This window comes from Camelus ferus, chromosome 1 (genome assembly GCF_009834535.1).
Source record: "Camelus ferus isolate YT-003-E chromosome 1, BCGSAC_Cfer_1.0, whole genome shotgun sequence".
Lineage (NCBI taxonomy): Eukaryota > Metazoa > Chordata > Mammalia > Artiodactyla > Camelidae > Camelus > Camelus ferus.
Genome location: NC_045696.1, coordinates 10,589,543 through 10,613,835, shown reverse-complemented (window position 1 = coordinate 10,613,835; position 24,293 = coordinate 10,589,543). Strand labels below are relative to the sequence as shown.

Below are 24,293 nucleotides of genomic sequence, written 5' to 3'. Positions count from 1 at the left end.
ACACAATAAGGGAGGTGAATTGTGCTGGGAGGGGGCCACTCGGAAAGAGAAAATGAGCAAAACCAAGTCCCGCACTTGCCACACCCATGACGCCTGCTCCGCAGCCCCGGCTGGCCCAGAACAGCTCTTCCTGAGCCACGAAGCTCTGCCAAAAGGGCTGCCTCTGTGCCTGAGCCAGGAACCTGTTGACAGGCCTCTCCCCATCTCCAGTGCAAAGCCTCTGTTGCTGTCACTGACACATGCCTCCTGGCTCATCTGGGTGGCCCAGCCTCATTAGGAAGGGATTTGGTGCCTGTTAGTTAATTGAGGCCCGTTCCCGCCACCTGCCACTCGCGGGCCTCATCTGCACACTAACAGCTCCTAATTGTCATCATACGGCGGGGTCCCCGCAACAACTTGAGAACAGATCCCGGGCAGCGCACGCCAGCCCCACGATGGGCCGGGAGCACTGTAACAATTTATCAAGGGGCCAGATGTTCGGCGAGGAGAGGCACCTTGCACCAACAGCCGTGTGAACACTTGCTGTTTATCCTGGTCTCCGGGAGAGTAAGTGTAGAGATGGTCTTCTGGGGGAGACTTCACTTAAGGTAAATAAAAGGTTTCTGCTGGACAAGGACAAACTCAGTTGCAAACACAGTGCTGAGACGCCTGGCTTGCCCACCGTTTAGAAACAGCCCTGCTTGTCCTGCACAGCTGGAACCATTGTATGTGAATGACTTTTATTCAGAGACCGAGAGATGTTTAGGGTGTCAGAGCACCACCTATGCCCTGTTTCCAAAGAGTCTGAGTAAAAAAGGTGCAGAGGTGAGTACCAAAAGCTGAGCCACCCCTTAAGAATGGAAAGGACAGTCGGGGAGGAGACACAATGACACAGAGGTAGAAAATCAAACACAGAGACCAGTCAATGGAAGAGAAATAGGGAAATACATTCTCCTGCTGAGGAGTTGGAAGGGATTTTGATGTAGGTATAGGACATGCACCTAGCGAGAGATGGAAGCAAATTCTAAGACATCGGATGCAAGGATTATATGTTGAGAGAGCGAAAGCGAGGAAGAAAGGAAAAGACAGAGATTCTAGCATCATAGGAAATTACAGGATTTAAGGACTCAGAAATCCACATCTGTAAGGAACCAATCTGAGCTTAATAGAAATCAGACTAGGGAGAGCAATATGATTAGGTTTTTTGTTCCTTTGACTGTTTTTGTTTTGTTTTTTTTTGTTTGTTTGTTTGTTTTTTGAACTATAAGCACAACCCTAACGCACTTCCCTGGGACTCTGCGGTCCTAGGCTCCCGGGATGCCCCATCACTGGGGAATTTTCCAGGTCCCTGCACCCAGAACTGGGATGTCTTTTTAGTCCAGAGGTTTCTAAGTTGTCTCTGATGTATTAGTCCCTCCCTGCTGGATGAGAGACAGGAAAGGAAATAAGAAAAACCTGGAACGAATCCCACGAGGGACACGGCACTGAAGAAAAAGACAGGAGAATAGAAAAAGCCAAACACAAAAGCTTGACGATGGAAGGAAGATCAGAAGACACGTGGTTCTCACCACAGACTCAGCCACAGAGGCAAACTTCCCTCTGATCCCAGTTGCAGCTTTATCTCCTCGCCCCCATCTCCAGGCTTTCAGAAACAAACAGAAAGTAAAAACCTGAATTGGAAGGATTTTTTTTTAATTAATTTTTTTTAAAGTTTAAATTAAAGTTTTTTAATTCCCTCCTTCCTAACAAGAAAGAGAGTGAGGAACAGAGGGAGAGAGGGGGAAGCAGCCACCCCGCAGTGGAGAAAGACAGGCTATTTCAAATTGCTTCCAGATGAGGTTTAAGAATTGTTATCGGCCATGACCAAAGAGGGTCTGCTCCACCAGACTGCCCCACACATCAGGGGGAGGGCAGTTATGTTAATTAAATGCTCTGGAGACCAGGGAGAGCAAAGTTACATTTTGCCATAACACAATGTCTCTATCCTAAATACACCTATTCTCTTGGTTTCCTCCACAAATATATCAAGTGATTTTTAAGAAACTTGATACCACTGGCTTTCTTCTTAAGTTTTGATAAAGAACATTTTTAAAAGTATTCCCAGAGTTCACGTTTATACCTCGCAAGCAAAGCCTTAAAATGCCTTCCTGTGTAATTTGCTAACCACGGCCCCTAGGCCTCGTCTACACTTGACTCTGCCCACAATGCATAACCCAGAGCCTCTCTTTTCACATCTTGCCGCGCTCACTGCTGGCTCTCTCGCTCCCCCTCCAGCGTCCCTCTCTGGATGTCACTCACGGCTTTTCCCTGCTCGCTTCCTCCAGCCTGTGAACCCGAGGGGCCTAGTCTACGCTGCTTCCGAGAGCTGGCAGATTTCAGAGGAAAAAAAAAAAACACCCTAGAAAGAAAGAATGGCAGTTTGACACCGCACTGTCACAGTTAAAACGGGCCCCGCGCGTGACCCAGGCTTGGACACCGATGCCTCGTGCCCAATCACAGCTGAGGCTGCATCTGCCACGGTTCACGGGCCCGCCGCTCCATGCTGGGGGACCAGATGCCTCTGTTTATGCTCCCCTCCTCCCGGCCTTCTGCCGGACGGCAACAAGACAGGGCCGCTAGCCATCACTGGACTTCAGCTGTCTCCGCAATCTTGTCTTTCAGTGTATCCTTTCCTCCACCGCTTTCTGTCTCCACACTCCCTAAAATGCCCAGAAGGGGTATTTCTCTTTTTAAAGTTTGACTCAATAGGATAAAGCAGGATAAAAGACTAGCCAGGAGGACTTTGATTCCTGACACTCACAGGACAGCCTGTTCATTGTTCAAAGATCAGGTCAGGGGACCACCAGCACCACCCCCCCCCCCGACTCTGTTTTGCCATCCATTTCCGGCTTTAAGTTTCACTATGGTTGTTTAAGAATATCACACTGAAGAACCAACTTGAAATGCCAGCACTTGGCCTTATTTTTTTTTCAGTAAAATTGACATATGTTGCTGGAAGTTGAATTCTGGGAGCATGAGTGAGAGACCTGAAGCCAGTGATCAGCTGCCATTTCGTAAAGGCCCTCAACATGGGTTTCATTTAGTATTTTAAGTAAGTCATGCTTGACACATAAGCCGCCCTCTTTTCTCTTGCTAACCCTGAGGCATGTGATTCCCACAGAAGGGATGTTGGGGGTCCCTTTGTGACGTGGTGAGCTGAGCGCACGAAGTTATCACAGTTGTCCGCAATGGTGAGATCACCACGGAGTAATCTGTACCCAGAGCACAGAGCAAACCAGGTGCCCAGTGGCTGCCTCCTAACCTGCCCGCCCTGCAGCCCCAGGGAGCCAGGCTGGAGCCCTGGAGAGTCCATGTCACAGGGGCATGAGCAGAGCAGATCCAGCCCACCACTCCCTGGCTCCCGAAATACCACACATCCAACCAGAGAGGGAGACAGGTGGATTCTCACTGACAGCGCTTCCTCACTGTCAGTGGGCATCCTTGCTGAGGACACACATCCTCATCACCAGATCTAGAAACCTTCCCCTTGGTCACTGGGCCACTGTATTCCTATTGGAAACCCCTGGGATTTGCTTCCTCTTCTCACTTCCCCTCCCCAAAAGACCACTTCCATCCCCTCCTACCCTCTACGCTGGACCTTTCTCTTCCTGACATTGAACTTCAGAATGAGGTTTTGTCTAGGAGTGATATTACCCACGGTGGTAGGCTCTAGACATGAGAATTCAGCCACATCACAACTTGCCTCTGGGGTGGCCTGCAATTCTAACAAATATGTATATATTCAATTAAATATTTATTGAGATATAGCCAGGTTTCAGGTATAGAACTGGGTCTTAGGGATCCCCAGGCAGGTGAATCAGGTCCCCTACCCTCAAGAAGTTCACAGAAACACCAGAAAAATCATCACTAATTCATCAAAATATAAGACTCTAAGGATGTTGAGAGAAGAGCAGATGAGCTCTGCCTGGGGCCACCAGGCTTCACTAAGGTGTGACACTGGAGCCGAATCTTGAAGGGTTGGAGAGATGGGAGGGGGCATTCAGAGAGAGGGGTTAAGTGTCATTCTCTCCACTACCGAGCACATACTTCAAGGGAGACATGGTGCACAGGACCCAAAAGTGAGAGAGACTCCATTCCTGCCCCCAGGGGGCTTTCTGACATCAGCAGAAAATGGGTGTAATGGCCCTTATATTGAGAAATATGCTATAAATGCCACGTGGTGATCTAAGAAATGAAGTTTTTGAAAAACAACTCATTTATAACTGGGAAGTTGCCTACATATGAATGTCAATTACAGACATAGACTTTGCCAGGTTTAGTCCCTCAAGACCCCTGGGACCAGCATGATGGCACAGAAAACAGAAAAGATCCAAAGGGCAAGCTGTATAAGTAATCTAAATATTCAAATAATATTTGTCATGCGTGGAGGACATGTCAAGCATGTACTAAGAGTTCTTAGTGAATTCAAGAGGTATATGGATTTGGGGTATTTGAGTTTATACAAACCAATTTATCAGCACTTTATATTATGTTGTTTCCCAAACAAGACCTTGTCTGTAATAATAGTAATTTTAAATACTCAAGGCAAGTATTATTTTAACTCCTAAGTCTTCCTTTAGACCTGAGCAGTTTTTATTGGCCACAGCACCTTCAATGGGTTACTTGAAGATGTATCATATATTGGTAGATACCTGCAACCAGCCTGGACCAGGAGAAAAAATCTACTTCTTCAGAGCAAGAAGGAAACCAGGAAGCATCTCTTTACCTGCAAAGAATGAAAAAACAAAATTTAACTAAAAGCAAGGGCAAGACCATTCATATAACATCTAAGTTACCAGAAACAACTGATGGTCATAAGGTCTACTCTGAGTTAATAAAAACATAATGTAACTATCTGGTGACCTAAAAATCTAAGGATTTTACATTTCCTGATAGGTAATTTTATAGGAAAACTGATCCACTCGTATTGTGAGGCCCCCTATGACATATGAGCATTGAATTGGAATCGCATGAAACACCACTCCATGTCCAGGGCCTGGCACAGAGAAGGTGCCCCAGAAATCTTTGTTGAATGAATGAATGAATGCAATTCTAACTTCTCTGATGCCTATAAAGATAAATAAGGTACATCTAGTATTTTTAATGGAAAAGATATGGAGTAAATAATGATTGAATAAAGTTGAGCTGTTTAATCTACCAAAAAGTCTTCATATCAAAAAACAGGAAAGGCCTGTTGTTTAACATAAAGACTCAGTGTAAGAAAGGCAAAGCAGTTGTAGGGAAGGAAAAAGGGAAGGATAAAGAAAAGAAGGAAGGGAATTTTCTTAAAAATCCTATTGATGCCAATTCTCCTTGGATTTCCAACATATTTTTCTCAGATATCACTTTGCAAATTTAATTTTAATCTAAAATTTTTTAGCTAAAAATAGTCAACATATTTTGGCAAGATGTTATTCACATAGCACGAAAGAATGCTTTCAAGTGTGATAGTACAAGTACTGGGGCCCCACCACTCAGAAACCCTTAACACACACTTTCCCTTTTGAAAATAGTTTAGCATCTGAGTCACAGCTCCGTGAACATACTTAACTCAATGTGACTCCAAAATAAGGCACAAACATTGACTAATTAATCCCCATGACAACACAGGGAAGCCCTGAAAATCTATGGGCAGCACCCATCCCCTGGTCATCACCACAAATTTATTTTTAAGAATCTTGTTCTTTCTAGTCTTTATCTGATCAGCACATTGCCCCATCCACCCCTTCCAAAATACAAAATGAAACAAACAACAACCCAGGAATGTATCATATGTCAGATTTCTTCTCTCTCTGTCTCTCTGTCATCAAAAGCAGAGATGATCATCTTGGGTGTTGATTAATGGATTCCCTGCCTGTAATTCAGCACCAAGGACACCTCCCATGCCTTTGGGACATTCTAGTGACAGACCACTCTATTATAAATGAGAGTTTTGGTCTAAGATCAAGAAAAACAGCCCACTAAGAGAATTACCTCACCCCAGACATAATTCCAGCCTGCTCTTCACTGCAGCGATTTTCAGGCAAGAAAAAAATATATATAGGTATCTTAAATATAATCCATACTTAACCAAACATCTGATAAAAGATTTTCATTAGTAATCTAACATAAAAGACATAGATGTCCAAGTGTATGTGACCTCAGGAAGTGGTTGGGACCACATACTCTTCATTTCACAGGTGATGAGACTGAGTTCCATCAAGACAGTGCCACCTTCCTGGAGTCCAGGGACTAGGGACAGTTTTCTACAGACTACACCTTCTAAGCTTTCCTCAAATATTAGAAAATCAGCTTTATGCTAAAAAAAAAAAAAATCCTTTTCTCTCCTAAGAACTTTTCCCCTGTTGATAAATTTTTAAGTAAGTATGAGTTTGAAAGACCATCCCTTTGGGGATTTATTACAAATTAACAACTTATAAAACTTTTTATCCCCTTCTCCCAACCCCCACTTCAGCCTTAATAAGATCAACAGCTTTCATCTTTATGAACTTTCTGTGATGCTAAGCCCTCTTCACTCAGGGTCACACGAGTTCTCTCAGTCACCTTATAATGTGGGGAATATTACTCTTACTTCTACAGATGAGGAAATAAAGGCAAAAACAGCTAAGCAACTTGCCAAAAGCACACAGTTAATATATGGTAAAATAAGAACTCTCATCTATTCTGCCTTATTCCAAACCCCCCTCACTCCATGACCTATGAAAAGTCACTAACTGCACACATATCAGTGCCTAAAAGTGTCAGTGATGTATGAGGGAAAAAGAAAAATACTACTTTTTAAGTGTCTGCTATTTATGTCCCTTCTGCTTTGGAAGAGAACTAGTCTTTAGTTTTAAGAAACACTTTAATGAACCTCTTGGCTATGAAAGGTGAGGTCAAGGGCAGAGCAGGGAATGGGGAGGGTGAGACAGAGAGAACCAAATGGCTCTGCATATTCATAAAAGAGTGGATGCTTTCAGTTTTCTCTGGATTGACGCTTGGGAGTTTATTGAGAGGAATAATCTGAGGAAAAGGGAGGTGGACAGGGTCCCCACTGGAAGACAGCAATCCCAACAACCTAGGAATGATGGCCAATAAAGGATGACCTGTGATGCGTGTGGCAGACTGTGTTTCCCAAGATGGCCACAACAGTATTTCCATGCCTCCATGCTCTTCCAGAATCTTGTCATCCTTCATCAAGAGGTGGAGTCTATTTCCACTCCCCTTGAACTTAGGCAGGACTTTATGGGTGCCTCGACAAATAGAATGTGGTAGAAGTGGTCCTGCATGATTTCTGAGGCCAGGTAATAAAAGGTAATTTAGCTTCTGCCTGGCTCACTCTCTCAAGATGCTTGCCTTTCAAATACGGCCACCATGTTGTAAGGAAGCCGAGGCCTCATGGGGAGTTCATGTGGAGGTGTCCCAACTGACAGCCCCACCCAACTAGGTCTCTGCCAACAATCAGCACCAACTGTAAACATGTGAGTGAGCGAGCTTTTAGGTGGTGTCAACCTACAACATCCAAGCCGCCCTAACTGACACCAAGTGAGTATAGGTGAAGAACCTCAACACTGGTGATGGAAACCAGATTGTAAGTTTTTCATTTGTCTTTGCTATAATCACACTATGATACTCCCAAACCTTCAATAAAGATCCATTATATACTGAAAGTTCATTAGCATCGTGTTAGAGGTGCCTTGAGAAATAAAGGGGACTGTGTCCTTGGAAGAGGGCAATGACAATACAGCAATGAGAAAACCCTCAGATGTGATGGAGGAAAAAGCCAGGGGCTGGGGTGGGAAAAAGAGGAGACAAGCATTAACCAGTAGAATGTAAGCTCACCCCTGACCAACACAAGCACACGTACCAGGACTTCCCAGAAACAATGAGAAAGGCACTGAATTTCTTTTGAACGTGAGTTTTTTTTTTTTTAAATTACTGGTTTAGGATGCAATCTTCTGAAGGTTCCAGTAAAAAAGATAACTATACTGCTTGACAGGGGAAGCACAAAATAATCACTAAATACTCTGAATTATTTGAATGTTTTAGGGAGAATGGCTCTGGTCTGGGGGAATTAATACAAGCAGGTAAATTTTGAAGGGATAAAAGGAATCAACATATTAAAATTAGGTTGGTTTCTCAGTAAGAGACCTGGAAAAATGGCTTCCAGAGGATATGTTTCTTTCTGTCACATGAGACCCTGGAGTCAGGCATCCCTGTACTGGTATAGCTTCTCCCAATTTTCTGCTCTGCTGTTTCTGGGGTGTGGCCCTGGTCTTCACAGCCAGAGGAATAGGGGAAGGTGGGCTGAGGTACTTGGGCCAGTTGTCTCTTGAGGGATGTCCTTAGAACCTGTAGCATTTCTCTTCTATTTACATCCTGACCAATAGGACAGAAATTAGTCATATGACCACTCCTATCAGCGAGAGGCTGGGAAATGTAGTCTTAATTCCAGCAGCTCAGGTACCCTCTTGGAGTCAGGAGTTCTAAGAGTGGGATCTAGGCTTCTGAGCTCAGCAACTAACAGCCACTATCAAGGTGACCAGGAAGGTGTCTGCCAAGGCTCAAAGCAGGGGCCATTTAAAATGTCTGGGCGGAGTTACAGCTCAGTCCCCACCCTCCAAATCACATCTTCTTGCTCACCACAGCCAAGCAAACTCCTCGAGTCTCTCCTATTATTTCCCACACTCTAGAACTGGGGTAAGTTAATGGACAGGTGCCCAAATAGACCACCAGATCTCTCTGGAATGGCCATTCTCAGCCTTGGCTTTATAAAACACAGAGCATCTCCAAATTCCCTAAACAGCATAGTAAAATCAATAAAATATTTTCATAAGACAATGACATCAATGTTGCTTAAATTGAAACACAGACACATATACACATGCCATATAGATATATAGATTTTATATATATATAAAACATAGCTGGTTTAGAAATAGGGGGAAATGTTACAGTTCCATCATGGTAGGAATCACAGCTCTAGAGGAAAGCAGCATTTGCTTTGATCACTCACCCAAATGCCATAAGTCTGATCAAGCTAAATCTTTGCATTCAAAATTTCTGGTGGCCACTTTGATTTTGATTTTGATTTTTGTGAATTTTGATTCAGTCACCTGTCTTATTTGTCCTGTAGCACTGAAGCAAATTTAATGAAGCCAAGAGACAGTCTTAAAGACGCACATTTGCTAAGCCTATAGCTCTGCAAAACTGGTAAAATCAGGAACAACCAAAAGTCAACTCTGAGCTGGCCAGAGCTGTGTTAGTGGCCTTGCTCATTGCAGGATCATTGCAGGTCCCAACAATGGTTGTGGTTATGGTGGTGACTTCTTTATTGTGTCTACAAAGCACGTCTACCACTTCAAGGTTCTGCATCTAATTTATTTCATCAAAGTCACAGCATGTTTTATTTGCTTCTATTTCCATCAAGGAATGTGGACTCACCTAAAATTAGGTGAAATTCACTGAGATGATATTACTGTTGCCAGAAGTGTTATCTTGACAACATGGCTGTGACTCCTGAGGCTTGTCTGATAGGTTGACAAAAATATAAGAAGCATGAAGTTTAAAATGGTTGACAAGATAATATCAGAACAGTCCTAAAAACAAACCATCAAATTCTGGCTCAAAGGCATCCAAGGATCGAATCAAATAAATAAGAATCCAGAGGAACTTGTGGCTACTCTCCCACATTTACAAACTAAGAAAAGTCTCGAGGTTTTTAGGGACTTCAAAGTAAAACCAGTCTTTTCCTGGAGGGTTTCTTAACCAACCATGGGGAATTCAACAGTTTAGGAGTCTCATGCCCCAAATAGATTAACTGTAATAGATTAGAAAAGCAGGGTCCATCTTTTTGATTTCTTTCTACTTATTTAATCTGAGTTAATAAGATAAAAGAATAGGGTAAAAAAACTTTCAAACAATTAAAACAATTCATGCTTGGCCCACTTAAGCTTCCCTCCCATGAGTTCAAGGTTGAAATAAGAAGCCATTTGCATTCTTACTCACAGCCCATAGGACACATTTATACTCACTCTGGCTCATTCCGACAGAATTGGAAGGAACTGCTGTGAATTTTACAGAAGTCACTGCTCTGTGACAAAGTTCATGGCTCCCCATACCACCTGCCTTCCATTCCCACCAGAAGCCATCATCCCTGATTAAAGCAAACACTGTCAATTCGGCCGTGGCCCAAGGCCGTTCCAATCCCCTCTGAAAACAATGCCAAAACAGATTTCTGACTGGGTCACGTTAGGTCACAGTATCCACGGGTGGACGAAATGTGGTAAAAATTTTATGGGCCGCTTGAGATGTATTGGATCAGCACGGAGCAAGCACTGATCCAAAGAGCGCAGTTGGCTTCAAGTTCTTCTACAAACTCCTCAGCATATGGGAACTTGCCCGAGACTTCTCTGGCCTCCTCTGCAGCCCGTGGCCCCCATCAGTCCCCTGTCAGTCCAGACGGCCAACCTGTTCTCTTTCTTTCAGCTTCATGCCTCGCATGGAACAAAGGAAATTTCAAAGTGGGTCTCTCTCCTTTGTTAAAACCCCGCAAGAGCTCTTCAAGAAAGAGGGGGTGGGTGCTGAGGGTGGGAGAGCAGTGAGCCAGCAGCTTTTCCAGAAACTGTCGCCCTGCAACCAGTATGAATGAATTTTGAGGAAAGATACATACAAGAAACCCCATCATTTCACCCTCCCGGTGATATTGAAGGTGTGGGAGGTCAGCAGGGTACCGGGTCCTCCTGCTGGGTCTCTCCCTTCGCAGGCAGGCTTTGCGGGAGCACATCAGATCACAGACGGCCCTGAATATCCTGCAAAGAGACTTAAACTCCATCCTGTGTGTGCTGGGAGCCACTGCAGAGCTCTGAGCAAGGAAGCAAATTGCTCTCGGTTTTGTCTGAGTTTTGTTGGAATGTCACCAGCTCCCAGACGTGGCAGAATGTCTCCTAGAAACTGTGAATGGCTCCCCACCACCATGGCAATCACCTGATGGAGGCCCTCGTGTCAAACCAGAAAATCTTTTTGTTTCCACTGTGATTAAAAAAAAACACATGTAACATTAAATTTCCTCTTTTAACCGTTTTTAATTGTACAGTTCAGTGGTGGTAAGTGCATTCACACAGAAATTCTTAATCCCACTTAATCCCAGTTTTCTGTTATTGGGCTGGACCTTCGGTCTCTTCTCTGAATCTCAGTTTCCTCATCAACAAAACGGGAAGAAGTATGTCTTAGGCACTCATCCGTGTATAACCAAGCAAACGATTTTTTTGTTTGTTTTAGTGATATCTGAAGAAACACCATTTACGGCTTTGGCCTCAGAAATCATTTGACATCTTTTCAGAAGAATAAAGACTTCCCAGCTCCTCATTTTCAAAATGAAAATCTCCAAGTCCTTGAAAACAGTTCAAGGAAAGGAGACTTCCCCATCACTAACAGACTGACCAGCAGAGAAATTTTCTGTTTCTAAAACAATGTTTTGATTGAAGTTGTGGTATGATATACATATAGTCTCACACCCTGAATCAAATATATATTATATATATAATACACTATTTATATTATATAATTTATATATTTGTTCCAAGGTGACTGCAAGGACATCTTCTATCCCATGTGATCTTTTTTACCTCTGTTTGTTTTGGGGGGTGGGGATTAGGTTTATTTATTTATGTTTTTAATGGAGGCACTGGGGATTGAACCCAGGACCTCATGCATGCAAAACACACACTCAACCACTGAGCTATGCCCTCCCCCCTCCCCCCTCCCACATGATCTTCTATAGTTCATGACTTTGGCAGTCCTTCCCCTGCAAGGTAGGGCTCTGTGCCTCTCTTTGAATCTACACGAGCTTGTAACTCACTTGTAACCAATCGAATGTGTCAGAAGTGATACTGTGTAGCTTTCAAGGCTGAGTCATAAAAGGTGAAGGAGCTTCCGCCCTGTTCACGGGAGCACTTGAGCAGGGCCCTGAGCCACCTCGCCGTGAAAGGGCCCACGTGGCGGCCATGGTGTGAGGAAGCCCAAACACCCGCACACAGGAAGACCTCCTGGGGAGACTTGTCCAGACATTCGAAGAGAGAAGAAAGCCAGCTCCCAGCTGCTCCAGATCCCTGATGTCCCAGCTCCAACTGCCATCTCACAACAGCCACACAAAAGACCCTGACAAAACCACTCAGCTGAACCTTTCCTGAATTTGTGACTCACAGAAACTGTGACAGATCACAAAATGACTGTCGTTGTTTAGACCGCCAGTGTTTGGGGCGGTTTTCTCTACAGCAGTGGTAACCAGAATAAACGGCAAGGCAGCAGGTGGATACAAGGGCCTGGATTGTTTAGTAACTGAGGCTAGGGGAGTTGGGGGAGGGGGGTGCTTCCTGGTTCAGTCCTCCCTAAATAGCCACCAGTGCAGTGGCACACCCGCTACCCAACCTAGTACTCGGGCCTCCTACTTCCCAGTCACTTAAACTACTCCCCTGCTCCTCAAGAATCTCCTGACACCATCTTCTCCAGCCTACCTCCACCCCCAAGCTTAAAGTAATGGACCACAGGCCTCAGGGGTTGTAACCATCAGCTGCAATACCTCTGCCCGTCTCTGCCTCCACCGGGCTCTGACCCAGCAGGTTCTGACGGGAGCCAGGTTCTTCTGATCACAGGTGGAGAAATTAGTCCAAAGGAGACCAGAAAGCAGGATGGGATGCACCACTTTTGTTTGAATTCAAGCCTCTAATGCCCGGCAGCTCCCTTCCCCCTTATAACAGGGCTCTTTTTCTGGATTAATTCTAAAGCCACAAGCTTTAGGTCCCCCAGGAACAGGTTATCTCTAAAAAACCTGTTGGATGGAGGGCACTGTCTGGTGCTAAGCTGGCAGAGGCAAGAAAACTCAGAGCTGAGAGCATTCAACGGCTCTCCCAGGACATCTGGATATCTTTGGCTGAAACCTAGGGAAATGGGGTCACCAACTGCTCTGTCAGCCTGCTCCGGGTGGACCACCCTCCTTCCTGACCCTCACATGGACAACCCAACCCCTCTGGTCACTGTGCAGTGGGAGACTGTCGTGCTCCTGGGAGAACGATGCCCAGCAGTACTTACCACATTCCTATTGTTTGACCAATGCGTTTGCTCTTCTCTGTAGTCTGTACTCTCCCCCTAGAACTGGAAGCTCACATTCCCAGAGAGCTTTGTTTTTCCAGGTTTTGATATTATCTCCAAGTTGAAGTTAAATATCTTGATATTATATTTTTTGACATGTCAAAATGTTCACTTGCTCAATGTAAACATTTAAAATATCTTGTACTTTCTACAAGATCCTTTTAGCATTCTTCTCCCCCCCCCCCGCCCCTAATATGTCAGGGGCTTCAGAAAATAAAAGTGGCCCAGGCCTCCCTCAACCTCTGATCCAGAGATGTTTCATAACTTTAAATCGATTTGCCTTATACAGAGTCTTCCCTTTCCTTCTGAGATTTTGATCCTGGCTCCATCGTCAGGTGTCGGCTTGCTGAAGATGAGGTCCAGGACGCCTTTTTCCATAGCCCCCTCCAAACCGTCTTGTTCACAGCACCCATGGAGCTGGTGATGAATGACGCATGCCACAGGGAAGTCTTGTTTCTGAACTAGCCATGGGGCCTCTCTGAGCTTCAAGGTCCTCACATGTGAAATCAGGTTGGTAATACAACCTAGCTGGCAGGGTCGTGGGGGCGATTAAATATGATTTTATGCTCAACACACATAACACAATCCTGGACACATAAACATGTTCAGTGAATTGTAGTTGTTGTGGGTTGAATTTTGTGTCCCCCTCAAAAAGAGATATTAAAATCCTAACCACCCTGGCCCCTGTGAATGGGGCCTTATTTGGAAACAGGGTCATTGCAGATGTCATCAAGTTAAGATGGGGTCCTACTGCAGTATGGTGGGCCCCAAACCTAATGACAGGTGTCCTCATAAGGAGAAGAAAATGTGGAGATGGAGGGAAGAATAGCTCAGTGGTAGAGTGCGTGCTTAGCATGCATGAGGTCCTGGGTTCAATCCCCAGTCCCTCCAGTAATAAATAAGTAAGTAAGCAAGTAAATAAATAAATAAACCTAGTTAACTCCCCTCTCAAAAAATAAATGATAAATAAATTTTAAAAAAAATTTTTTTTAAAGGAAAAGAAAATTTGGAGACATGCAGACACACAGAGAGAAGACATCTTCTGGGACCAGAAGCAGAAACTGGAACGATGAAATTACAAGCCAAGGGACAGCAAGGACTGCCAGCAACCATCCGAAGCTGGAAGAGGTGAGAAAGGATTCTTTCTTAGAGCCTTCGGAGGGAACACGTTTCTGCTGGCGTCTTGATTCCGGACTTGTGGCCTACATGTGAGACAGTACAGCTCTACTGTTTCCAGCCACCCAGTCCGTGGTGCTTCGTCGTGGCGGCCCTAGGGAGCTAGTTCAGGCTTTGGTACTGGGAAGCAGAGCGCAGGTGTTTGAAGAGAAAGAGAGGAGCCAACCAGACAAGGGCTCCGGTGATGAGGGCAGCGTGCATGCAGGGCAGTGCACAGCCGGTCCCTGCTCTGCCCCTGCAGCCAAGGACGCCCTCCCCAGCTCTTCCTCCCAGCGTGTCTCAGCAGCCCGATGTCCTACAGGACCAACAACTATGAGAAATTCAGGCGACAGAAGATTTGCATCAATGGTGATTTAATTTAGCATTTAGTCTAAAAAGGTATTTCTTGTGCACTTGCTCTGTGCCAGGCACAGTATTAGTGGTGGCAATTTAAAGGTAAATGGATGTGGTTCTTCCCCAAGGAGCTCAGATCACAGAGCATTGCTCTGAGGTGGGGACAGCAGAGGGCTCTGGCAGGGGCCATGGTGATGTCCAAGTTAAGACTTAAAGACCAGGGGACGATTAGCCAGGCCAAGAAAGGTGGCAGCATTCAGGCAAGTGTATGAGCAAAAGCACCGAGGAATGGCCCAGCACAGCATGTGCAGGAAAACTAAAGCAGCTTGGAGTTAACAGTAAGCAGGAGAATGAAAACCACAGGCGAGGCTGGAGAGACAAGCAGGGACCAGGCCAGGAGCGTCCTGTGGTCTGTGCTGCAAAGCCTGGGATTTATTCTCTGGGCGCTGGAGTGCTTCTTAAGGACTCAAAGCAGAGGAGAGGCATAGTCAAATTCTCATCTCACATAGATCACGCTGGCTAAAATGTGGCCAGGTTCACACAGAACAGGGGTAGAGGCGAACTGAACACATGAGCTGCTGTGATTGGTCCACGTGAGCGATGGCGAGGCTGGGAGTAGCGGGGAAGTGGTACTGGATGGAAAGGGAGATCTCTGGGGGATGTTTAAAGGGTATCTAACTAGGGCTCCCCCAGAAGCAGAGCCTGTGACAAGGGCTTATGTGCAGGCAGTTTAGGAAATGATCCCAGGGGACAGCAGTGGGGGCTGGGAGGAGTGAGAGAGGGGAGAGGGGGTCAGGTCAAGGGGGCGTTATTGGGGTGGTCATCGCAGTGGGCAGTGAGGCTGGCTCCCCTGCAGACCCTCTGAGGAAATGTGTAGGGACCCCAGAGCTGTCCACTCAAGACATGGACAGAGGGGATATTTACCATCAACTCTCACCTCCGTTGGCCAAGGTTTGTCCAAAGGAATGTTACCTTCCTTGAACTTCCAAGTTTACACATACGCCCAAACAGCTAGGCAAGTCCGCACGGGCCCGTGCAGAGAGGAAGATGTGCCCACTGCGCTGCTGTCAGGCCACACCTGCCGGTGGTCGCAGCAACGCCCAGAGCCCCAGGAGGAGCCAAGGGGCTTCGAGGAGGGGCACCGAGGGGGAGGTCAGAAGAGCTGGTGGATGGAGGGTGGGGAAGGAAGACTCAGTTTCTGGACTCAGTTTCTAACCACATGGGTGGTGGCGCTCTGTCCTTCTGAGTGTGGAGCACAAGAAAAAGACGAGAGTCAGAAAGGTAAAGGGTTTCACTGGAGAAATGCCAGGTTGAAGGACTGTGGGACACCCCCCCACCGGGTGATGTTTGTGAAGCTTGAGAAGAGGTCAGGCCAGAGGTGGAGCTCATGAGACGAATGAGAGCCCCGGGGTGGGGGTGGGGGTTGTCAAAAACAAGGTTTCTTGTGACCCAAAGGCATGGTCCTCAGACACTGGGCTTCTAAGAGGGCAGAGGAGCTAATGAAGGAGAGTGAGGACAGAAAAGAAATGGAAAATGGGAGCAGAACCGTGTCACAGATGCTGACTGATTTAAATGCAAGGTATCGTGCCCTGGGAGGCAGGGAGGCTCATGTACAAGACCAAATACATCCTCTTTACTTTCGTCTCCCTTAAAAAAAAAAAAAAAAAAAAAAAAAAAGACCCTTTCTACCCTGGCACCCCTTCCCTGTCACGAAGTGCTGCCAGCCCCTCCCCTTTGGTGTCATTCATTCTTGCTCCCTCTTCTCTGTTCTCACTGCCGCCATCCAGGCTCAGAACCTCTCTACCCCCTGTCTGGACTAGCCCCTAAACATGCTTCCTGCTCCAGCCTCCCCTACTTCTCGTCAGCTGCTTGGTTTTCCTAAAGAAACATTCTGAACAGGCTACTCTCTGTTCTTTCTCTTGCTGGACCTCTCCTTGGCCTTTCTTCCCTCTCTGTTTCTCAACCCCTTCACCCCTGCTTCCTAGAGTTCCCCTGAAATAGACCACCTACACCCAAGCCCATGTCTCAGGCTCTGCGCTGGGGGACCCCAACTAGGAGGCCAGGATCTCCATAAACCATCCTCGTGGGGGCTGTGCCTGCACCTGACAAAGGAGGGCAGTGGCCCCAGGGTCTGCGGGCAGCACAGGGAGGGCTCAGCGGTCGCCAGGGGGAGCTGCCTCTCCCCCGTCCCCCTGCCCTCCCATCCCACCTGTCCCCACCTGTCCTGCAGGCAGAGTAGAGAGCAGGATTTACTAGATGGTGACATGAAGCCCCATGACAAGGCCCTTAGGGAGGGACCATCTCCAGGGAGAAGAGCAGGTGGGGGGGGGGCAGATTCTGCCTGGTCTGGGAGTCGGGGGTCGGGCGGCAGGGGGATGGGAGCAGCACAGCCTGCCGGGAACAGATGGGTATTCCCGGCTGCAGGCTAATTAACCAGCTCGGCAGCTCAGGGCCTGGGCCCAGGCATACTGGCTGCAGCCCCTGGGGACTGAGCATAGGCGGGAGCCCACCAAGCCTGGAGTCCAGCCCCAAGACCCCAGGCAGGAGAGAAGGAGGGAAGCAGGAGGGCAGGTCCCGGGAACAAGTCACGGCTCCAGTCCCCAGGCTGGAGGCCACTGCCCTCCCGGGGAGCAGCAGCTCCCAACGCGGAGCTGGTCTTACTCAGCAGGTACCAGAGCCCCAAGGAGAGGAGGAGAGGGAAGGAGGGCAGGGGGAAGAGTAAGAGACCCCTGCGTAAGGAGGCTGCCCCCCACAGCCTGCGCTAGGCCAACCAGGCCCAGGTGACGGAAGTGGAACTCTCAGGGATGGGGAGACTGGGGGGAGGGCGGTGTCACAGGCATCTGACAGCTTTTCAGTCACTTTATCTCCAAACCCAGGCAGCTGCCGGCACCTCCCACTACTTGGGGAGGCCCTTGGGGACTTGGTCCCGCTGAGGGCCCCGCCGGTGTCCGGCCTGCCTTCCCCCAGCCTTCCCTGCCACATTCCCTCTCTGGCTCTTCCCTCATTCCCAAGAACAGAATTCATTTCCAGCATTTCTGCTACCAAACCAGAGGCCCTGTGTGTGCTGTTGGGGAAGGAAGCTGGGGAGAAACAGGGCAAGCCTTTTCAGCAGAGTTGCACACGTCAAGAAAGGCATCTTTGGTCTGTTTATCTGTGATAAACCTATAGACACCTAAAATGGGCCGTATAGTATGCATCCCTAATTAACTAATCAGCAACACTTGAAATTTGACCAGGATCAAGTTGCATTTTTTCAATTGTGAGCAAGAGGAAGAAATCTCTCCCAGACACGAAGCAGCCCATACACACCTGTGCCAGAGAGCATGGTAGGCAGTATTTGTATCAAGGCTGATCTCCCAGCTCGGGGTGTTTTGTCTCTGAGTTCCCGGTGCATAGACCACTCCTGGCTTTTAGTAGGAGTCAGTAAATATTTGTTGAATAAATAAATCCTCTTTCAAAAGACAGTCCCAGAATAATCAAACAGAATAGCTAATGTATCTGCTTTTATGGAATGGAGAAAACATGTCCCAAGTAGCAGATCAATAGTGACAAAATAATGCTGGAATTAGCACCAGTCCACAAGCCAAGATGCAAAATAAATTGTCTTTGTTGTATATTGTTATACATTATTTTTCAAGTCCTTCCCTTTTCTATACTAATGTATTTATGGATAAAACAATCTAATGTCTGGATTTGCTTCAAAACACCCCAGCAGATTGAGAGTATAGATGAAACTAGGCTGGCCACGTGTGGATCACTGCTGGAGCTGGCTCTCAGGTATACAAGAATTGATGAAACTATTCTCTCTACTTTGGGCATTGAATTTCAGAAACATATTTGAAACGCCCCACTATAAAATGTTTTTACTAGCGCCTCCTAGGAAAATTTTAATTGAAACAAAGCAGAAGTTTTAGGAAAAATTAAGCATACAGTTCACAAGGTTGGTATCATACCCTTTTACAATACACTCACCCACATCGCCCCTCCGACCAGTCAAAGAAGCACTTATGCTCACAGCACTTATGTTCAAGGATGCTCTTTGCTGCTACCTTGATGCTCCGCAAATAAGAAAAGCTAAGTCACCAGAATGAGGAATGATAAATTACATTACTGCTTCAATGACTTCTTCAGCAGTAACGGATTAAAAAGAAAAAGACAGTAAACAACGCTGAAGACAATTTCAGTGTGTGGCTCCACACTGTGGGATATCATTAAACTCTCTTGCAAAACCATTTTCAGAAACAAATCTAACAGGGGACGTGAACAACCAATTTCTAGCAAATTTCCATTGCTTCAAGAAGTCTCACACAAAATGTGAAGCAAGGACAGTGAACACACACACTCTCACTTTTGACGATGCTGTTTTAGTGTTAAGGAGCGTCTTCCATGTTTGAGTTCATAAGATGCCTTCAGTTTTGACCATTTGTGAAGGTTTTTAATTCTATGTCTTTTCTGCTCAATTTGGAAATTCAGTTGTTAAAAGCCATTTCGAAGTACCATTTTTAAACCTTGATCGTGGTTTCAAAAGGCAATTAAGAACGTAAATACTGACTATCTAAATAATATTCAAATAGGTGCCATTCATCTGAACAGTAAATTGCCAGCATGCTTGGACATTTTAATGGGATCCCAAAATCTCTCTGGAAGATTCAAGTTGTCCTGTTAAAGAGATTATCAGCAGATTTCCAAAAGGAAGCACACCGCAATGTCACAAAACCCTTCTTTAACCTGAGATTTGAACAAGCAAAACCATTCCACAAATACTGAGACTGTATTTCCAAATACATTCCAGAATGACCTTGGATAGTCTGTGCAATGAATATACTATTTTTGGATCCTGGGAGATAGAATTAAGAAAAAGATAGTTACCAGGGGCTGGGGGCCAGGTGGGGGGTGGAGATGGGAGAGGTGGTGTTTAAGAATACAAATTTGCAACTGGAAATAAATGAGCCCTCGCGATCTAATGCACAATATAATGATTATAGGCAACAATATCGTATTAGAAATATCAGACTTGCTCAGAGACTGCATCTAAATTATTCCCACCACGAAAAAATAAATGATAATTATATGATGTCATAGAGGTGTCAGCTAACACTACAGTGGCAATCGTATTATAATATATAAATGTATCAAATCAACACATTGTACATCTGAAACATACACAATGTTACTTGTCAAACGTATTTCAATTTTAAAAAGAAAAATAGCACAGTCATATTTTTTATCACTGAGACAGAAGCAATGTGAAAAAGAGAGCTCAATTCCAAAGGATGGATCTAAAATTAAGTGTAGTTTTAAATTACCACCACATTACTCGTGTGAATGTGTATATATATATGTGTGTGTGTGAATATATATATTCGCAAATGGTCAAAACTGAAAGCATCTTATAAACTCAGACATATATATACACACACTTCCTAAACAAGCACTCAAGATGAATGACTCTGAAGGAGCGTTCCATAGACAAACCAAACATCAGTCTGATCAAAGCAGCTGATTTGTCTGTAGAGTTAAAGCCAGAGCAGTCCGTGGAAAGTTTCTACCAAAGACTGAAACAAACAGGGCTATTTAGGTAGAAACACAAAGTGGCAAACCCACCTGGGGACGCCCAAGCAGGACATGACTTTGCAGGACTAGCAGATGGTCCCTAAAAGGTCACTGCGGCCTTTCGCATCTCAGTGAGTGAGTGGCAGCTGTGGCTCAGGCCAAAACCAGGGGAGCATCCTGCTCTCCCTCTAACCCCACAACCCATCTGTTGGCAAATCCTAAACTTGAAAGGATATCCAGAATATGACCACTTCTCACACCTCTGTCTGGACAGCATCATGTAATGTCTGGATTCTTACTGTAGCCTCACCTGGTCTCCCTGCCCCACGCAGTCTGTTCTTAACACAGCAGCCAGGATGGTTCCTTAAAAACCTAAGTCAGATCAAGTCAGCTTGCTGCTCTGAATCCTCCAGGGACTCCTCTATTCTATTCAGAGTCAAAGCAAAGTCTTTACCACACCAACACCCTGACGCCCTACAAGATCCGCCCCGTCCCACACCCCATCGCCAGTCCCTCTTGGACCTCATCTGGAACCCGAGACCCTCCCCCTGGCTGACGCTGCTCCCTGCACACCGTACCCCGCCACGCTCCTCCAGCACGCCAAGGCTGCTTCTCTGCCTAGAGCACGCATCCTCAGACGTCCTCACCACTCCCACCCTCACCCCCTCAAGTCTTCGCTCAGACAGCACCTTCTCAATGAGCCTGCCTCAACCTCCCTACTTAAAATGGTAACCTCACCCATCCAGTGCTCCCACCCCCCAAACCCTACTTCACTTTACCCCACGGCACTTTTCACCTCCTTACCCATGACATCCATGACCTATATTTATCACATTTACTGTGTGTAGTCGGCCTCCCCACCCCAGCTCCCAAGACACACAAGCTCCAGGAGGACAGTAACATTTACATCCTGAGCACTTAGGACTGTGCCAGGCTCACAGCAGGGATAGTCCGTGAATAAATTAACAAGTGAATGGATGATCGGTCGTGAAAGAAAAACGAGTGGAAGATGAAACTTTCGAGAATCTTACTGTCTCCCGTCCCACCTCCTCCTCTCACTGTGACAAAGAAGTTGATCTGGGAGAATGAAGGACCTCCGATTTACCTGGGGGAAGTCACAGATCAGGACTTTCCCCCCAAAAAAATCTTTATTAATAGTAAAACAATAAAAGTAGACCTTTACCAAGGATCTTCTATGTCCCGGGAACTGCCTTTCCTACCTCTGCTTCTTGAAACTCAGCACTGTGAGGTGTTGGGTTTCATTTGTGAGTGTGCAACTTGATTTTTTGGTAACCCTTCTGACACCAGCTGAAATGTGGTCCTGGCTCAAGCACCAAGTTTCCCGCAGGCCCCTCGAGTCAAGGTGCGGCCCTCCCCCGGATGGCCCTCACCTCGACGCCAGCCACGCTCCCGGATTCCCAGGCCACCTGCACTTCTGACCGACTGGCCGCACATTCAGAGCCTCCCACAGCCCCCTCGGGTTTGATAATTCCCTAGAATGACTCACAGAGCCCAGGGAGGTGCTATAACTTACCATCACACTTTTATTATAAAGTATCTAAACCCGGACAACCAAATGAGAGCTCACACACAGCCAAGGTCTGAGAGGTCCCCAGTGCAGAGCTTCTGTGCCCCCGCCCCGTAGCATCAGGCACGTCACCTGCCTGGCACACGAACGAACGTGTCAGCCAGCCAGCCAGCAGTCTCCCCAGCCTCCACGTCCAGAGTTTTTCACTGGAGTTTCATTACGTCAGCATGATTGACTGACTCACCAGCCACTTGGCTGAAATAACCCCCCACCTCCCTCCCTCCCCCAGAGGTCAGGCTGGCCCAAACCCCAACCTGCTGATCACCTGGCTGGCTTTCTGGTGACCAGCCCCCATCCTGAATCATCTTATCTCTTAGGATAAACTCAGGTATGATCCAAGCGGCTCATGAGTAACAAAGACACTCCTGTTACCTGGGAAATTCCAAGAATTTGGAGGCTCCCTCTCATGAACCAGAAACAAAAGCCAGTCACAGGCTTTATTATACAACAGTAACACCACTTAAATTCTCCTTCAAGGCCTCACTCAGCTGGCAGAAAGGCATCTCAGTCCATTACTTGGCTAAATTTTATCCAGGACTAATTCCTATTTCGGGGAAGAGGGGCTCACCGGGCTCCAAGGCGACAGGGTGGGAGGCAGCACGCATCCGGGAGCGGGGCCCCTCTGTGCCAGCCGCCACACCTGTAGCTCTCAGCCTCCAAGGGACTCTGCGAGGCTTCTAAGGCAGAGCCTAGATCCCAGCTCAACCCGTGGTCTCATTTCTGTCTAGGCTGCTGCTGCTGCTTTAGAATCTAGAGCATGAGGCCAAGCCCCTGTACTCGTCCATCCCACAGACCACTTTTTTAACCCCAACTGGATTCAGTCATCAGTCAGTGGGGGAGAGGGGTACAGAATGCTTTTTCCCAGGGATGATGAATATTCATGCACCCACTTTTCCTCCAATCATCCTCTCCCCACAGCCTGGAGCATCCTTTTCTAATTCAGAAGCAAAGAGCCTTGTTCTTACATCATTATTCCTCTCCTATATCTGAGCTATATCTGCATCAGTTCCATTCCTCACCAAGGATTGGATTTTAAAATGTAAAGGCCTATCTTCTTTTTTTTTTTTAATTGAAGTATAGGTGATTTGCAATGTTGTGTTAGTTTCAGGTGTACAGCAAAGTGATTCAGTTATACACACACACACACACATATACATACACACACACACATACATACACACACACACACACACATATACATATATATTCTTTTTCAGGTTCTTTTCTGTTCTAGATTATTACAAGACTTTGAATACAGTTCCCTGTGCTATACACTGGGTCCTTGCTGTTTATCTATTTTATATATAGTAGTGTGTATCTGTTAATCCCTAAATTCCTAATTTATCCTTCCCTCCGCCCTCCGTCCCCTTTGTTAACCATAGTCACTAAATTTTGGAGCAATATGTTACACAGAAATACATCACACATTTTTTTTCTGTTGGAGACAACAGGAAACTAAGAGAATCCACTGCAAACAGCACAGAATCGATGTCTCTAGAGACACTCCATTAAAAAGCCCTTCCAGCCGGGCCGGGTCCATCTTGGGAGTAGATGTGGAGAAGAACAGTGTAGTCAGAGGTTCCCTGGTTCCTGTTGAACTAAGTGGCCCCCCATGACTGCTGGCCCTGCCTGAGCCTTCCCCAGGGGCAAACGCCCAAGTCCTCACAGTGGTCGGCAAGTGACACAGATGAATGGAACAGGTGGAGTGTTTGCAAATCACATAGGAATGAATATTCTTCACTTCCAACAGGACCAATGTTTTTCTTCCGTTTTTTTCTTGAAACAGGCAGCCTTCCGTGGGTGTTTTGTTGTCACCTCAGCTAGAGACATAGGTAAAATAGACACCATCTCTACCATCAGACAAACCACAGTGCAAGGGCAACTGCAAATGACAAGTGACACTGTTCTCAGGCTCAAGGAGGCAATGGAGGTGGGTGTAGTAGATGCTGTGGTATGCTGCCCGGATGTCCTGCAGGATGGGCATGCTGCTGGGAGTGAGTGAGCTGGTGGCTCTCAGTGGGGTCACTCTCTGGGGGAACTGGGCTCAGCTGAAAACAGCCATGTTGCCCAAGGTCACGCCTCTTCTTAGGAATCAGACCACGTCTAGCAGTGGTCAAAGTGGGATATAAGGTCTGGCTCCCTTCCCTTGAGACAGGACAACCTTGAAAGACCATCCTATCTCCTCTGGGATGGGCTGAGCCCATGGTTGTGACTGACTGACCTTGTCATGATTCAGTTTCGCCATCCAATCCTTCCTCCATTCTACACCAGTAATGACCCTGAGACCACGCCCCAAAACACGCCCGACTATAAATCCCCACGTGAGGTGGCTTCCCAGGGAACCCCACTGAAGACAGGGGGCACTAGGATGACCAGAAGTGGGCAGCTGCTGCTCCAGCCATGGCTCCATGTCAGAACTGAGCTAGCTCTTGCAATGTATCGAGAGAAGTAATAAATCTAGAATTTTTATGTGAAATCTTGTCATATTTAAATGGCA

The 24,293-nt window shown here is 46.5% G+C and overlaps 1 long non-coding RNA gene and 1 other non-coding gene across 2 annotated transcripts; one reads left to right on the top strand and one right to left on the bottom strand.

The window, feature by feature from the left end:
• The first annotated feature begins 7,899 nt into the window (after positions 1–7,899).
• LOC116665504 lies at positions 7,900–23,108 on the top strand. Its single transcript, XR_004322273.1, has 3 exons — positions 7,900–7,911; positions 22,872–22,876; positions 23,031–23,108. It is a non-coding gene; the product is annotated as an uncharacterized LOC116665504 (long non-coding RNA).
• Positions 11,676–11,747, bottom strand: TRNAA-UGC. The gene has a single exon. It is a non-coding gene; the product is annotated as a tRNA-Ala (tRNA).
• Positions 23,109–24,293: the final 1,185 nt, after the last annotated feature.